This window comes from Vigna umbellata, chromosome 10, assembly GCF_029865625.1.
Source record: "Vigna umbellata cultivar VRB3 chromosome 10, Vumbellata_1.0, whole genome shotgun sequence".
Taxonomy (NCBI): Eukaryota; Viridiplantae; Streptophyta; class Magnoliopsida; order Fabales; family Fabaceae; genus Vigna; species Vigna umbellata.
Window position 1 is genome coordinate 4,931,215 of NC_142174.1, and position 5,625 is coordinate 4,936,839.

Below are 5,625 nucleotides of genomic sequence, written 5' to 3' on the forward strand. Positions count from 1 at the left end.
TCTCTCTTGAAAGTCAGGCTAGAGAGTCCAAAGACTCCCTCTAGCCACCTTCCAAGCACCTCTCTCACTTTCATTTTCCATTTTCACGGTGTTTCTCATCCTTCACGCTTCCTCTCCTCCACTGCCACATCTGGCACGCGTCAGCTGCCAATACGTTACCACTCCAACGCGTCAGCCACGTTCAGACCGCGCCTCTCACTTCTTTCTTCACGCACATCAAACACGCACATTCCATATTCTCCTTCTTCTTCGCATCTCACTCGCTCTCGAGAGCTCTCTTCCTCGGCTCCAACCATTCTCCAACCACAGATCTGCCTTCCTCCTCCATTTTCACCGGTTGTAAGTTACTTTCCACCGATTATACCTATTTTCCTCTGTTCATTTCCATTTTCCACCGATTGAACACTCCTTCCTTTCGATCTAAACCTTTTCCACCATTCAATCTCCATTTATCACCGTTTAATCGATCCAAATCGAGTCTATTTCCATTTTAGGGTTTCTTCGTGTCCGATTAGTGTTTCCACCGATTAAACCCTAGATCATAGGTTTTCCAGTGTCCGGTCTCCGTTTTCCCCTTCAATCTCGAGTTTCCTATTCCATTCCGCTGCGTATTCACTCGTCGGAGAAGCTTCGAGGAGTCCGAATCGAGTTCGCACAACTTCGGTCGTCAGCTTCTCGGGCGTTCGTCCATCACTCCACTTCCTCCACTTCCTCCACTTCTTCTTCCACTTCGTCCACTTCCTCAACTTCTTACTCCACTTCTTCCACTTCGTCAAATTCGTCCACTTCGTCGACTTCGTCGACTTCGTTCACTTCGTCAAATTCGTCCACTACGTCAACTTCTTCAACGTCGTCAACTTCATCCACTACGTCCACTTCGTCCACTTTTTCAACTTCGTCCACTTCCTCTACTTCCTCCACTTCGCCCACTTTGTCTACTTTGTCCACTTCCTCAACATCGTCCAGTTCGTCAACTTCGTCCACTTCTGTTTTGTGTGTGCATTATTGTGTGTGCGTGTCGCATCTTTAATTGTGTTGCGTTTTGTTTGTTTTGTAATTTTTAGGATTTCTTTTCTACCTTCCTTTTTTCTTTTTCCATGTCTACCTATTTTGATTTTTTGAATACTGCTTGTTCTGCCAGTGCCTCGGATTATGATTCTCCTTCTGCATGTTACTCTGATTGTAATTCATATTCTGCTGATTTTTATGCTGGGAACAATATGGCTCATCCTCCGACTTTTGAGAGTGCTCCTTGGCAGCCGGTTCCACTTGATGAGGAGGATGTTCGTTGTGTTTTCAACACTGGACTGATAAATTTGCTGCCTGAGTTCATGGTTTTGCAGGTGAATGCCCACATAAACATTTGGAGAAGTTCTATCTCATTTGCTCCGCAATGAAACCTCCAGATGTCCCGGATGATCACATTTTCGTAAGAGCATTTTCACACTCATTACAAGGAGCAGCGAAGGATTGATGTTATTGTCTACCTCCAGGATCCTTCACCATTTGGGAAGATCTTGAGCATCAGTTTCTAAACAAAGTCTTCCCTCTGCAGTATGGTCACAACAACGATCCTGGATGGAATGATCCTAACCTGGGATGACATAGTAGTCCACAACATCAATATCAAGAACCACCACTCCAGAATACTTATATGCCTCCACTAGTCCAGGAGCTACAGCAGCTACAGTCTTATCAGCCTACCGAAATAGCTCCTCAGCCTTCTACTTCTGAGCTTACATTGAAGGAGTTATTGGAGCAGATGACCATGCAAAATCTTCAGTTCAAGCAAGCGAACATGGAGTTTCAGCAGGAAACACAAGCTGACATTCAGAGTTTGACTGATCAGATAGGGTAAATGGCCACTCAACTCACTGAGGAACAGTCTCAAGATTCAGAGTTACCATTTCAGACTGTTCAGATTCCAGATGATGTTAGTGTCATTGACTTAGGAGATGGGAACCAGAGTCTTGCGCTCATTGTGCCACCTACTCTCCCATCTTCAGATGTCCCTACTCTTGCGATTGAGAAGATAAATCCAGATGAATATTTTGAGGAGCAGGCAGAAATAAGCAGTAATTTTGAACCAGGTAGACCACCTTCATTTTCCCACACTCTACCAATCTTCAAGGAAGTGGAGGTAAACATACCTAATTTTGACTATGTTGTTGATGATTATGCTTTTAATGATTATGCTATTGATAGGTATGTTACTGATAATCATATTGTTGCTGAGCATGTTTTTAATTCTCCCTCTGTGCATGATGAGAATCACTTTTTGATATCACATCCCAATGTTTATTCTCTATGCAGTGAACATGAATCTAAGTCTGTTATTGATATTGCTTGTAATTTTAAAATTGATTCATGTTCTGAGGATGTATCTGAGGTCCAGCCTGTTACACTGGGATTGGGTGTCATACCCCTGCATGTAATTTCTGTAGAGCCACATTGCACTAACCATGTTGCAGGAGGTACACATAAATTTGATCAACAAACACCCAGAGTGGAAAACAAAGGTGCTAGCATACACGACAGTTCGAAGATCAATAGGCACCTGCTGAACCCGCTCATCAACAATCTTTGCTGCTTAGATCCAGCTATGGAAGACATTTCCTTGCTAGATCAAATCTGGAGGATGAAGCAACTCTTCCTCAAAACTTCCTTGCTGGATCCAATGGTGGAAGACATCTCCTTACAAGTCCAAAATTGGCAACTGCCACCATGACCAAGGGAGGTTTCTTTTTCCCTTCTCCCCTTTCCCTACTTTTATTGCACTTGTCCATGATCTGTTCACTGTTCTGATTTCTGATCTTATACTTATGACACATTGAGGACACTGTGTAGTTTAAGTGTGGTCTATTGGGGGAGATTTTTATTTTTCTTCGTTAGTTTTTGTTTTCTTGGTTAAATTTTTTCTTTTTTAGGTTGTTTTTGTTGTGTCTTGTGTACAGTTTTGCATGTTTCTCATAATTTATGGATTTTGTTTAAGTTGTAGACTTGTCTTTCACTTCACTTGATTGATACTTATTGGTTTGAAATCCCTTGCTTTTCTTTGCTTTGGAAGATGATTATGATGTTTGAGAGGTTGAATTGATTGTGACAATTACCCTGTGTGAGATTTGAGCCACTTTATGTTCTTTCTTGTGTGTGATATGTCTCTTGATTGCTTGCGCATATGCCTTGGCTTGACTCTTGTTGATAATTCTTGATTGATATGCATGTTTGGAAGTGATAAAGGCAGCTTTGTTTTTGAGCCTCTCTAGCCAAATAAGCTTACCTTGTTTTGATCCTTTGATAACCCCTTTTGAGCCTATACTTTCCTCATTTCTTTGTTTTGAAGCTCACACACTAGCCCTAAGTGAAAAACCATGATTACCTTAACCTTAGGGAATTTTGGAGCTTTGGAAGTGTTTTGGGAACAAGTGTGGTCTCCTTGGGGATTTTGATGAGTTGGCTAGTTAGTTCCTCTTCTTGTTTTTGTGTTTGTAAATATGTTTTGTATCTTGTCCGTTACAGTTATGTCCTAAAGAGTGAGAAAAGAAAAGAGAGACAAGATGAAAAAAAAACAGAGAAAACAGAAAAAAAAATTGTGAATAATGGAGTCAAGAAGAGGATTGAATTAGAGGTTTTGGGTGTGATTTGACTGTGTTTACACTTGTTCCCCATTGCTCCTCTATTTCTTTTTGTTTGTAGCTTCTCATCCATATTTATCCTCCCTTGTCCTTGGCCCCATTACATCCATTAAAGACCTTTTGATTTGAACATGCATATGTTTTGAGTGTTGATATTAGAGGCTTGCCAAGTTTGTTGTTGTTTGCTTTCTTGAGTGCATTGAGTTGAAATTCTTTACCTTATACACTTGAGAGAAACACTGATAGTGCATATGTGAGGTTTTGTTACTTTTGAATCACCTCTTGGGCTGATTAATCATTTTGCCATGTCTTGAATTGCTTGGATGATTTCATGAGTATCTGCTTTCTCTGATTGATTCTGTGTTGGATATTGTCTACTTCTTTTTCTTTGTCCAAATTCCTTGAGAACTGTGTAATTCTGTTCTTGTCCTAGTTAATGTTTGTTTTCTGTGTGTTGAGTTTGTGTCACTTCCCTGATGTCCTTTGAACTATTCCTTGATCTGCGTCTTGATTTTGCCCAGGAGTGCAAAAGACTAAGTGTGGTCTATTTTGATGAGTCAATATTTTCTTCACTTCACTTAGTTTAGTGTGCTAGAATTAATCAGCGAATTGTGCTTAAATGTCCGGTATTTTTCTGTTTTTGCTAATTGTGCTTAATTTGACCAAAAATTCTTATTTTAATTAATTTGAATTATTTGAGCTAATTATTTTCATTATTAATTGTAGGGAAATTTTGGATAACCTTTTGGGACTTCAAGAGAAATGTGACATCAATTTTATTTTAAGCTAAAATGATAGATGATGGACGAAACCTCGAAGGAGGTTAACCGAGAGGAGGTGTGGACTTTGTTGTATTTTCTTCCTTGTGCTCAACTAATCAGCAGATTCATTCTTCACTTTCTCCCTGCACTGATTCGGTTTAGATCTGCTCACAGAAATTACACCAACTCCAGCAAAATACACAAGGACATGGATATTAAACCAGATGCAATGGGTGTAATTCAAAGCTGAACTAAACTGATTTAAACAACCAGTCAATTCTAATTTAAATTTTGATCAATCCAATGGGTAAAAAGAATTATGTGCTTAGTTCAACCACAACGTCAGAATTGGAAATTAAGTGCTTTAGTCACTTCTTCAAATGGAATGATGCTTTGGCAGTTAAAACAAGTTCATGCACAAGCCTAATTACTCCAAGCAAATCAATTCATGCATAAATCAGTTCATGAACAACTAACTAGGTGGCATGCAAGGTATTCAATCAATCAATCTGAACAAAACTGAAATCTGCATGTGATTAATACCAGGAAAATATTTTCTATATGCATTTGGAAAAATTGATCTCAACAACGAAAGAATGATGGTGCTAATAAGTATCCAACAGATTTCAACAATTGTAAGCAAACCATGAAATCAGTAATCACATTCAGACATATAATATCTCAATGATTTCAGCAAGCAGTTTATAATCCAAAATGAATGCAATGTCAGTTTAAGCAAACCACAACTGATCCAATCTAATTGATCCAATTTCTTTTCCTGCACAATGAACAATCACAAAACAGTTAGATTAACAATGAATTCTCTATTTCAAAGTGCCAAGGAATTAGGCCAAATCAGCCTTACAAAACTCACAACACTCAGGCTTCTTTTTAAAAGCTTAAAGCACTCAAAATGGAAAGGTTTGGAAGGGAGATTCTCCCTTGGCAGTTCAAGACTTGAGAGTCTTTTAGACCACCACCACCTAAGATGCTACCAAGCACACAAACCTCCTTTCAAATTCCAGAAATCCAGAGTGAAAAAGCTTCTCAAATAATAAAGAAATGGCTAGGCAAAGATCAAAGTAATGGACAGAGAGGTAGAACAGAACAGGACAGCCACTAAAGCAAAGGAATTGACAGCACAACAGAGAAACTGACTCAAGATCAACACTAGACCAGATTACAAAAGCAAACAAAAGCTCAATTATGAAAAGCAGATCAGATTTTAC

The 5,625-nt window shown here is 39.3% G+C and overlaps 1 pseudogene; it reads left to right on the forward strand.

The window, feature by feature from the left end:
* The first annotated feature begins 1,220 nt into the window (after nt 1-1,220).
* On the forward strand, nt 1,221-2,728 carry LOC148191725 (uncharacterized; annotated as a pseudogene).
* Nucleotides 2,729-5,625: the final 2,897 nt, after the last annotated feature.